The following is a 12182-nucleotide window of genomic DNA, read 5'->3' as shown; positions in this document are numbered from 1 at the left end:
CAGTGCGTGACAGTGCAGCGGATTCCAAAGCTGCTTCGAGAACGGTGAACGGACTGGAGTGCGCGCGGTTAGGTCAGTGTCTCCACTTCTCTTTGGAATAACATCTATTTTTTATATTTTAGGCAAATATGGCTTATTACCATCTCAATCCTTTGGACATTCAGTAATTTCCCATATCAATTCCTCTACTATGTCAATCGTTTAAAATCCACTCTTTTAAGATTGTCATTTTTTTTGTTAACATGATTTTCATTTGTTCTTCCTTTACAGAAATTTATCTATAATTTTTTTTTCTCTGCTATGTTTACTTTCACAGGAATTTCATGTCTATTTTCTCTGAAGAATTTTTAGTTTTTTAATTTAGTATCACAAGAATCATTAGCAATTATATCATGATTTGAAGGAAACGACGAAAATCAAGGTAAATTTTTTAAAACAAATATTTAATACAAGCTTTGGCAGCGAAAAGTGCTTAAATGGATAATTAAAGGTACAATTCAATCATCCGATTATAGTATTAACAGCAGCAGGCATTTCATTTTAGAAGGGTGAAATTAGTTTCTATATAAAATAATTATAAAATTTGTTTCTTAGACCTAACATTTTTTTGTTTTTTATCCATATTATTTATGTTTGATTTTTGTTGCAGGTGGTATGAAAATTAATTATTGTAATAATAAGAAACCGTATCAAAGCATTTCCTATTATAACAGTAATTATTCATTAATGAATACATTTTTAAAGTGAAAATTAAAAATTTCTTAAACATTATATTTAATAACTTTTTAGCTTTTTATACACTGAAAAAAATTCGGTCGAAATCTTTAACTACTATTACCTAGTTGAGTTGAAAGTTGTCAAATTAATTACTTTTTTAGTTTTACTAACAATTTTTGTGTAGTTGATTTTACTACTTTGAATATAGTTGAAGAATAATAGTTTATATAACTAAAAAAAGTAGTTAAATTGCAAAAACAACTACAAAATCTAATTACATCAACTAAATTCTTAGTTCTTTTTACTACTTTCGGTAGTAAATATAAATTTTTAAATTCAGTTGAGGACCTATTGAATCACTCAGGGTAGTTAAAAAGTAGTCAAATCTACTAGTTTTTTTTTTGAGTGTATAATTCAAGTGAAGTGAAACAAAACATGTTAACACTTGTCGTTAATAACAAAATTACCCTCCAGTGAATCTAATTTTAAGTAATAATTGACTATATCTGACTATTAAAAAAAGTTCATTATTCTTATTATTGAAAATTGCTTCTAATCAAAATTTTCTAAAACATGGTATTAATATTTTCTAATTTGAATATTTTTACATTTGATTATTAATATTATTAATTTCCAATAATGAAGCTTATTGATCAATGGTTTAAAATTATTTAAAAATTTTTTTTAAAAAAAAAAAAATTATTTTTTTAAAAATTTAAAAATTAAAAAATTTTTTAAATTATTTTTTTTTAAATCATGTAGTTATGTAATGTTTTACATAAATATACTGATCCTTAGTTGATAAACAAAACAAAAAAGGTGACATTTAAATGGAATTAACCGCCGGCGTTGTACGAAGATGATAGTAACTTTGTTCAGTGCCAGAATAATGAAATCTGTATTATGACAATGGATGTCATAGTACTGTAGGAACTAGGAACTGTAGTAAATTAATATAATGATGGTACTGGCAATCTGTACTACAAGGACAACAATCGTCTGATGTCGTTGTGAGGAAATGTTTTTAGAAGTGTGAAATGTTTTGTTTTTGGTGTAAAAAATTTATGGGGCAAGGGTTCAGTAAACTTTCCTTACAGCACATGGATATTCAGAATAGTCTATGAGCGTCCTAGGGGTAACTATTGGTCCGCGAAAATTAGAATATCTCTAGGATGTCCCAAAGATGTCCAGTGCCTTTCTACTGACAATTTTGGAATATTTTTATTTTCAAAGACGCCTAAGGCATCCATGAAATATTCTAATACATTCATAAATTTAAAAATTTAAAAATTTTTTAAATTAATTAAAAAAATAAAAAAAAAATAAATTTTTTTTAAAAATTTAATACTTATCTAACTTGCATTAGATAAGTATTAAGAAAAACTGTTCCAATTCTTAAAATAGCTTTAAAAAATTCTTTTTTTAATATATTACTTTTTTATTATTTCTTTATTAATTATTTTTATTTTTTTTTATTTATTATTTTATTATTTATATTTTATTGTTCATTATCAATTTACAATGTTTACTATAAATTGTCATAAATTGTATTCGGTATTATATTCAATTTATTTAGTTTTACTTATTTGTTTACATAAGTAATAGGTTTATATTTTTAAAAACTATTTTAAGCTTCAGAGAGCGTCTGCGCAGTTAATTTTTTCACTAAAACTAGTTTCGAGATAACGCGCATGTAACTAGTGTTGTGATACATTGACTTTTTTCATGCAGGAACGTGGGGTGGTCTTCTCATTACGGCGGTCCTCTTATTAGGTTATTCCCCCTAATAGCATCTAAATATACCTCTATTTATGATATTCTACAAACTTCTTTCAAATATTAATCGAATTTTGAAAATTTTGAATTTTGAAAATTAGAAACTTAAATTTTAATGTCTATGAAAACCCTCTCTGAGAGCTTTCGGATATTTAGGTATACTGTTATAAATAATGATTTTAATTAAAGTATTTTTTTGGTATTTCTCCAATTAAAGGGCCCAAAGGTGGCCACATATATTGAATTACAAAAAAAAATTTTTTGTTAGTTCATAAAAAATAGCATCATGGGTAAATTGGATCGTGAAACGGTAGAGAAAAACCAACCGAGTGTTTTAAAATTGTGTCTGGTTTGTTGGTACATTTAAAGTTATTTTTATTTATATTTTCTATACAAATGAGTCGAGGATTTCGATAAACTTTCATTCAACTGAATGCACATTCCCTTTTTATTTAACAATAATAAAATTTTGCAACAAAAATTTTATTTTATATTATATAAAAATGTTCGTCCTTTTATTTACAAATTGAAAAATGTTTTAATAAATTGTATATTTGTATTTCGTTATCAAAAAACTAGGATGATCGGCTTTACTCCACCATTTTTAAAAACTGCAAATAGTCGATTTTTTTTAATCTGCTATGTAATCAAATTTGTGAATGAGAACAAAAATTAGACCCAAAGTTGTGGCACACGGTAAGATTTAATTTAATATATTACCCAGTTAGATAAAGCCCAATATACAAATTATGTGGGCGAAAATACTTAATAGCTTGGCTTTACCCCATTCCATTCTACCTTTAATCTGCGATACCTCCACAATAAATTCGTTCTTTAGAATGAAAATGTTTCTCATGTTTCCTCTCTAGTTGCTTTTAAACCCTGTGTAGCTATATACTTTTAAAAATAATTTAGTGATTTTTAGAATACAAACGTCTTTATAATATGAGATTACCAGAACATCATGCGAATGAGAAATTTAAGTTCTTTAAAATGTCTTACCTCTATGATCATTGTTCCTTATTTCTAAAATTCAAAGACACCTTTTTAGCAAACAGAAAATTTTCATTTTTTGAAAAGTCAATTCAGACAAATTGAATCTATTTTTAAAAAAGTTATCCGCCATATTGGATCCGACATTTTGTATTTTGAAAAACTGACTTAGGATTTGTAATCAGCGACCCCAAAAACCCCTAGATATCAAGCTTAATGAAAAATTTATATTTTTTAAAATAGGGGTAAATTTTTAATAGGGTTGTTTTTTGCTTTAAATAAATTCCTCAAAAAATGTAATTATTTTCAAAAAATTTTTGCAAGAATTCAATTACATTTCAAAAATAATGAAATTCTTCGCTAAAATTCAAGTATTTTTAAAATATACTATTTTAATAAAATTTCTTAAATGAATTCAATTATTTAAAAAACATGTAATAAAACGCGTAGCAAGAATTCAATTATTTTCATAAATAATACAATTCTTTACTGAATTTCAATTATTTGAAAAAGAAATTTAATAAAAATTCGTTGCAAGAATTCAACTAAAAATTCAATTCAACAAATAATACAATACTTCATAGGACTTCAATTATTTTAAAAAAATGTAATACAAATTCTTTACAAAAATTTAAAATTATTTTTCTAAATAATAAAATTCTTCACAGGATTTCAATTATTTTAAATACAATTTTAAGTAAATTTTTCGAAAAATGTAATGATTTTCAATTATTCAATTATTCTGAATTAAATTTGATCAATTATTTTTTAAAATTCACGCTATAATGCTTTTAATATTCAATAATTATGTAAAATTTTAACTGTAATTCATTTTTAAATCAATTATTATTAGAAAATTCTACGAGAATTCAATTATTTAAATACAAAAGTAAATAATTTATTAAATAAATGAATATTTTTCAAAATTGAATCCTCAAAGAATTTTATCATCAAATTTTTAAACAATTCAATTTTTTCGACGAATTTTTATAAAATTTTCAAGAATAAATATACTTTTTGCGAGGAATTCGATTAAAATTGTTTTAAAAAAAATTGAAATTCTATGATGAGTTTTATTATTCATGAAAATAATTGAATTTTGGTAAAAAAAATATATTATTTATGAAAATAATTAAATATTTCCTTTAAATTTTATTAACACTTTTTTTTAAATAATTGGAATCTTTTAAAAAATTTGATTATAAAATAGTAGATATTGAAAATGATTGAATTGAGGAAAAGTTTTGAAAATAATTGAAATTTTGTCCACGAATTTTATTAAAATTTTTGAAAATAAATGAATTGTGGAGAAGAATTTTGTTATTTTTGAATATAATTGAAATTTCGACGTGGAATTTAAAAATAAAATTTGAATATAATTGAATATCTGCGATTATTTGTAACTTCATCTAAATTCAATTTTTTCCAGTACTTTAATAAAAATTCCTGACTTTTCCCTGACCTATGACAATCCTGAAAATGTTAAAATATTTTTAAAATAAAAAACTTGCAAAATTTCCATGGAAACTCCATGAAATTTCCATGGAATTTTTTTTATTATTAAAAAAATAAAATTAAAAATTTTTTTTTTTTATTTATTTTTTTTTTGTACAGGGTGAATGAGTATGTATTTCTAGTTCTTTATAAAGTAATGAAATAATTGCGAGAAAAATTGATTGGCTAACCCCTAAAGTGGTAAAATTAGTTTCTTATCTGGTTTTGTTAACAAATATGTATAGTACAAATGTTGTAATAACATCCTCTTAGTGCAAATAATATTATTAGATAAATTCTCTTTTAAAGTCCCTTATTTCTTGAAATACCTACTTTTAATAGAAAATTTAACTATACTTGACTAATAATTGCTCCTAACCAACGTTGCCAGGTCGTGCCATAATTATACAATCGTGCTATAATTTTCACTCATGCACAATGTGCAATGCTGCTTAAAAGTACCATAATTCAAGCATGGCGTCATCTGCCATTAACCCACTGTCTACTTATATCTCCGTTCTCGTCTTTAATCGTTTATTCGATTGTCTGGTGGAGACTATAGAAATTATGTGCTACGGTACTGGAATAATAATAAATCAGCGGATGAAGAAGTTGAAAAAAATAAAAAAAAAATTATAGTATCCAATAGGGAAATTCATTTCTTCCTTTGTATATAACGCCATTGACCAATAGAGTACAAAATTTGACCAATCAGGTTAATGAAGGTTACAAATAAAAAGAAAATATTTTCAGTAGTCAAATCGAGTTACATTTACTCCTATATTCTGTTCAAGTAGGTTTCACTTTATCATCAAGTGATTTAGAGAATATAAATTTTTTTTCATTGTATTTTGAACTTTTGATTTTATTGGATGTTGCCACAATCAATCAATATTTGAAGGTTGGTGCTCAGACCATAAACTTAAATTAAAACTGGAAACGGTCATATAGTCTCAGTTGTGAGAAAGAGATGTTCGATAAATTTTAACTACTCCATAAAAAATATCAACTTGTCCAGAAAAAACTCAATTGTCGATTTAAGTTTAAGTTTCGATTCTACAATGAACTGTAGATGCCAATTTTCAACAAATTGTAACAAAAATAACTTAACAAATTATAATAGTTACTGAATTATAAAAACAACAGGTGTATTAGAAAGTAGAACATGATCCATTTTTTTGATCCATCAAAAAATAATTTCAATTTGTCATTTGATTAAAGAAACTGGTATCTACAATATTGATTTTTAACTCTTTTTATAATAAAATAAATATTTTTGTTCAAGTAGGTTAATTTAAATTATGTTAATCGTAATATGAAATATTATTACACAGGGTTGCCAAAAATTTTAATTTTGTTTTTCCCTGACTTTTCCCTGATTTCCAGACAAAATTTTCACTTTTTCCCTGACCCTGAAGAACATTAATAACTTCTTTTTTAAATAAATATTTAATCATTATTATTTTTCTATAGAAATTAAGATTCTCAAATTCAATAACTTCTGAGAATATTTATAACAAAACATGAAGAAATCGATCACTCCGAGTCTTCGACTCGGAGTAATCGATTTCCTCATGTTTTATTAAATAAATTTAAGATGACAAAGTAATAAAATCAATATCATTATTTTATTTCATAAGAATATTGTAACAAAAAATTCAAATTTTCAAAGATTTTAATTTTAACCCTTTTCAAAATTCAATTATTTCTAAAAATTCACGCTATAATGTTTTTAATATTCAATTATAATTTAAAACTTTAAGTGAAATTCATTTTTTAATCAATTTTTACGAGAAACTTTAAACTTTCCCGAGAATTCAATTATTTAAATACAAAAATAAACAATTTATTCAGTAATTGCATGTTTTTTAAAATTGAATTTTTATGAAGAATTGTATCAAAATTTTTAATAACAATTGAATTCTTTTGTCGAATTTAAAAAAAAAATTGTAAGAATAAATGCAATTTTCTATCATTTTATTTAAAATTTTATAAAAATAATTGAAATTCTGCGATAAGTTTTGTTATTTATGAAAGTAATTGAATTCTTGCAACGAATTTTATATGAAATTTTGTTTAAAGAATTGATTTCCAGTGAATAATTTTATTTGTAAAAATAATTGAATTCCAGAGAAAAATATTATTATTTATGAAAATAATTACTTTCCTGTGAAGAATTTTATTCAAATTTTTTTAAATAATTGAATTTTTCAGAATTTTTAAAAACTTTTTAAAAATAATTAAATTCCATCTAGAAATTTCAATAAAAAATTTAAAATAATTGAAATCTGACAAAGAATTAAAAAAAAAAAATTTTTAAATAATTGAATTCCTGTCAAAATGTTTATTTTTGAAAGAATTTTATTAAAATTTCTTAAATTGTAATTGAATTGCTTAGAAGAATTTGATTTTTTACGAAAATAATTGAATTGTTTCGAAGAGTTTTACAAACATTTTTGACAATAATTGTATTTCTAGAAAAAATGTTGTATTTTAAGAAAATAATTGTATTCTATGACCGATTTTATTATAATTTTTCAAATTTATAAAGCATTTTATCAAAATTTTTAAAAATAATTGAATTCTCAAGAAAAAAAATAATTGATTTCTAGCGAATAATTTTATTTAAATTCTTTTAAATAATTGAATTCCCATAAAAAATGTATTATTTGTGAAAATAATTGAATTCTGAGGAAGAAATGTATTGCAAACAATTGAATTGTATAGGAAAATTTTATTAAAATGCAATTTAATGAACTAAATCTTGCAAAGAATTTTGTCAACATTTTCTTAAATAATAGAATTATTAAAAGAATTTTATTTAAATTTTTTGAAATTTGAATTCTTTGGAGAAACTTCATTAAAAAATTTAAAATAATTGAATTGATGTGAAGAAATTTAGAAAAGAAATTGGTAAGTAATTGAATTCAATCAGTTACCAATTTACAGGAATTAAAATTAAATTTTAGAAATTAAATAATAATAAATAAATAATAATAAATTTTAGAACTAAATTTTTACTTACTTTCAATTACAGGAATTAATTCCTGTTAAATTTTTATTAAAATTTTGTTTAAATAATAGAATTCTTTTGGAAAATTTTATTAAAATAGTAGATATTAAAAATAATTGAAATGAGGAAAATGTTTGAAAATAATTGAAATTTTGCCAAGAATTTTAATAAATTTTTTGAAAATAATTGAATTTAGGAGAAGAATTTTATTATTTATAAAGATAACTGAAATTTGGACGAGAATTTTTAAAAATTTTTGAACGTAATTGAATTAAAGCGAAGTTATTTAAAAGTTATTTAAAAAGAAATTATTGTCAAAAATAGAAAAAATTGATGGGTTTGTATTAGAATTCTTGGCAAGTTCATAGTTTATAAGGCAAACAAAAAAGACATCAAAATTCAGAATTTTCCTATAAATTCTAAAAATTAAATTTTTTCCAGTACTATTAGTAAAAATCCCTGACTTTTCCCTGAATTCCTTGACTTCCCTGACTTGTGGCAACCCTGTTACACATATAAATGTCCTGGAAAAATAAGAAATCTGTTCTGGAATGTCCTGAAAATGTCCTGGAATTTTAAGTCATATTTTCAGTAGACACCCTGAAATAGAATATGCAGTAGATTTCCTTCGCATAGTTTTCGGGCCAGCCAAAGTGAAAGGTCCGAAGTCCAGGTGTAGAATTATTGATTTGACGTTGAAGTCGAAATAATGCAGTCCTTAGAAAAATAGAAATGTGCCTTGCAGTAGAAATTATCTCCTTGAATGAACTTGACTAAGACGAGACTTGAAGAATACACTTGGTACTTGAAGAGATTTTAGGAACTGGAATTGAAGAATAAACTCGATGACAATACACAACTTGTTAACTTGGTGGCGATTTCTGGACTGATACGAAAAACGCAGGTTGCTGATTTAAGGGTGACTTCTGGACTAGTGAATTTGTCGAGGGTTGCACCTTTTATACAGTGGCTTCCAATGGAAAGAAATGAAATAACACCCAATTTTATTACATTTTGGATCAAGACGTACTTATTGATTTAATTTTTAATTCCTGTATCAGACAGGTGGGAAATCAATAGACAAATGGCAATTGTGGATGACCATATATGGTAAAGTCTGTTCAGGTGTCTGACAATTTGATAAAAAATCGTTAGTAACTTTGTTGATAACAAATTAACTATACAAAATAAAAAAATATTGCAATACTGACTTGGAACTGTTACACTGTCAGTCAGTAGTAGGCCAGTACTATGTCAGTGTTAGGTTTCTATTTGGGAAATAGCTTTAACACTATCAGAGATGTCTGCTATATCTGTGTAGGGCATCAGCTCTCTTACAAAGAGAGAGCAATTCCTCCAAACGAAGAGACGTAAGCATTCTTTCAATTTTGTACAGCAGCTTTTTCTCTAGATAGAGCAGTTCAACCAACAACTTTTCTGCGTAGTCATCAGAATTTTTTGCCCAATGTACAACTTTTCTAAATTTATTTCAATTATTCCAAATTACATAATTATGTTTTTTGTAAAATTTTCTACACAAAAGAATTTTTTTCATTTTTTTTTAAACAAACGAAAAAATAAATACCTTTAAGCGCAAAAAGAAAAAGAAGAGGTTTATTTTTGGATACCTTTAACGGGGAGTAAAATAATAGTTGCTATAAGAAAATGTACGTCTAATTTGATTCCTCTTGCTACCAGCGAGTTTCAAATTACTGTCATGGTCTTTCGAAAAGAATGGATTCGATATAGATTTCTCCTGTCTTTCTTCTTCCCTCTCAATGCGGAAATTCTCTGATTTTCTTGAGAACGCCCATTTAGTTAGGAATAGGAATGCTCTTCCGCTGCACGGTACAGTTCTCAAACTTTTATACTCGCCCCTTTCCACCTTCAAGATAAATTGTACTACTCTCCGCGGCCAGAGATAAAAGATGTAACCACAACTTTCCAGCGGTATAAGTAAAGAAATCATCTTTGTATCTTCCTCAAAATATATTTCTGTTCAATGATTCAGCTAATCATACATACTTCAAATGGTGGCTGTAAATAAAGCTACTGGAAATTTTATTGCTTTTGACGATGTAACGGAACATTTTTTTAAATGGAGAAAAGTTATCAATCTCTTAAAAAAATTATACAGTTATAAAAAAATTTTCTTTCTGAAAGTTTCTGGTCAATAAAATGTCTATTATTATCCTAGGGTAATAATGAGTACTGTATTGATCATTGAGTAAGGTTGATAAAGTGACCATTATTGCCCTCGGGTAATAATGGATATTTTATTGCTCTTGGGCAATAATCGGCACTTTATTGACCTGCAAGCGGTCCATAAAGTACACTTTATTGCCCTAGGGAAATAATAGGCACTTTATTGACTGCTGGGCTATAAGGGGGAACTTATTATGCGTATGTAAAGTGACCACAATAGTTGCATAACATAATTTATTTTATTCAAAAAAATATTAATTTTGATTATATTAATTGAATTATTCTTTATAATTTTCTAACCATTCGTTGATTTTCCCTAAATTTTCATATAACAGTAAATAATAAGGAAAATATTAGAAGTAAAAACAACTGCGTGTCGATGTTCTTGAATGAATCGTAATAAGTGATCTTCACAGTGATGTAAATGGACTTACAGTCAGACTGGATGCTTTAAGTAGTCTAGGTCGACATGGCGCAGATTTCGAATGCCTTTCTATATGTCAGACATGTATTTAGATAAATTTTTAACATTTTTTTTTAATTAAATTAAATTATGTTAAATTTATATTTTAACACATATAATAAAAGTATATTAAGTATATTTACAGACATTTCAATTAAAGTAAAATAATATATAAATTAACTATAATAATCTTCGTATTCATTCTTTCATTTTTTCTGTCAAATTGAAGTCATGCAGATATTTGTACTTTACTTCTAAGCAAAATTAGAAAATTGTTAAACAATTGTGATTAAGAAATAGAAAATTTATTTATTTTGCATTATTTTTGTTTATGAATCACAATTTTTTTAACAAAATTATTATCTTGCTTTAGAAAAAGAAGAAAAATATTTGCAAAATTCCTATTTTTAATCTTATTTTTGGAACAGGATTTTCCACATGAATTAAGACATTCAAAAATTTCAAATTCAAATTATTTTTTATAAAAATAATAATTGAATTCTTTAAAAAAATGTATTATTTCTGAAAATAATTGAATTTGTTTTGGGAAATTTTATTAAAATCTTAGATATTGAAAATCATTGAAATTAGAAAAATTCATTTTATTTTTGAAAATAATTAAAATTAGGACAAGAATTTTTTTGACATTTACGAAAATATTTAAAATTTGAAAAAGAATTTTGTTATTTATAAAGATAATTGGGATTTTTACGAGAGTTTTTTTCAAATTTTGAACATAGTTGAATTTTATTTTTGGAAAATAATTGAATTTCTGCAATTATTTGTAGTTTCTCCAAAATTGAATTTTTTAAGTGTTTTCAACAAAAATTTAAATTAGAAAATTTCTAAATTCAAATGTCAAAGTTTTCGAAAAAAATATTTTTAAAGATTTCTTGATATATTAATTTCGTTTATTTTAATTATTATATAAAATTATTATACATTTTTAAAAAAACGTATGATTTCGTATCTTGAAACCATTTTATAATTTGGTTTCGATTCTGAGTTAGTTAAATCAAAAGATCGTGAATTAACATTTAAAAAATGAATAAACATATATTTAATCATTTATTATTATTATTCCATAGGAATTAAAATTGTCAGAAAATTTCAAATTCAAACTTTTATTTATTCAATTTTCTATGTTTTTCCAGTCTTTGACTAGGAATGATTGATATCTTCATATTTTATAATCATTTAACTTTCCACAAACTTTTTCAAAACAAAATTAAATTATTTACAAAAAATTTTAATAAAATCCTTCGCAAGAATTCAATTATTTTCATTATTAATAAAATTGTTCATAGGATTAAAATAATTTTTAATAGAATTTTAAATAAACTCCTCGAAAAATGTAATTACTTTCAAAACTTTTTTTGCAAGAACTTAATTACATTTCACAAATAATGAAATTCTTCGCTGAAATCCAAATATTTGTAACATCTACTATTTCAATAAAATATCTAAAAAGAATTTGATTTTTTAAAAGAAATATAATAAAATTCATTGCAAGAATTCACT

General features: G+C 24.3%; 1 protein-coding gene across 1 annotated transcript in view; it reads left to right on the top strand.

Annotated features, from left to right (window-relative positions):
- LOC122507381 (acetylcholine receptor subunit alpha-like) overlaps positions 1-12182 on the top strand; it is a 210354-nt gene continuing 198172 nt past the window's right edge. The window contains exon 1 of the mRNA XM_043620051.1: positions 1-72. The gene's annotated coding sequence lies outside the window, so the exon portion shown is untranslated. The remainder of the gene's footprint in view (positions 73-12182) is intronic.

Source organism: Leptopilina heterotoma, unplaced genomic scaffold, assembly GCF_015476425.1.
Source record: "Leptopilina heterotoma isolate Lh14 unplaced genomic scaffold, ASM1547642v1 Lhet_47, whole genome shotgun sequence".
Classification (NCBI taxonomy): Eukaryota; Metazoa; Arthropoda; class Insecta; order Hymenoptera; family Figitidae; genus Leptopilina; species Leptopilina heterotoma.
The sequence above is the reverse complement of the archived record's forward strand: the minus strand, read 5'-3'. Positions and strand labels throughout refer to the sequence as shown.